Source organism: Eimeria tenella, genomic scaffold (genome assembly GCF_000499545.2).
Source record: "Eimeria tenella Houghton genomic scaffold, Eth_scaff3016, whole genome shotgun sequence".
NCBI lineage: Eukaryota > Apicomplexa > Conoidasida > Eucoccidiorida > Eimeriidae > Eimeria > Eimeria tenella.
The window spans coordinates 2905-3196 of NW_013542888.1; positions in this window are offsets into that span (position 1 = coordinate 2905).

Consider the following 292-nt stretch of genomic DNA (forward strand, 5'->3'; position numbering starts at 1 on the left):
TGTTGGGGCCAAGCGGAAGGAGTTCTCAGGCCGCAGCGAGCAGCAGCAGCAGCAGCAGCAGCAGCAGCAGAAGCAGAAGCGCTTCAAGCAGGCCCCTTCCCCCTCAAGTTTCAACTGGCTGGAAGCAGCAAATGCTGTTTTGCTGCAGCAGCCCCAAAAACGCATGCACTGGAAGAAACTGGCGAAAGCCGTGAGGGTTTAGGGTTTAGGGTTTAGGGTTTAGGGGTTGAGAGCTTCGGCATGAGTGTTCAGCGCACTGCTGCTGCTGCTGCTGCTTGAGCTGCTGCCGCTG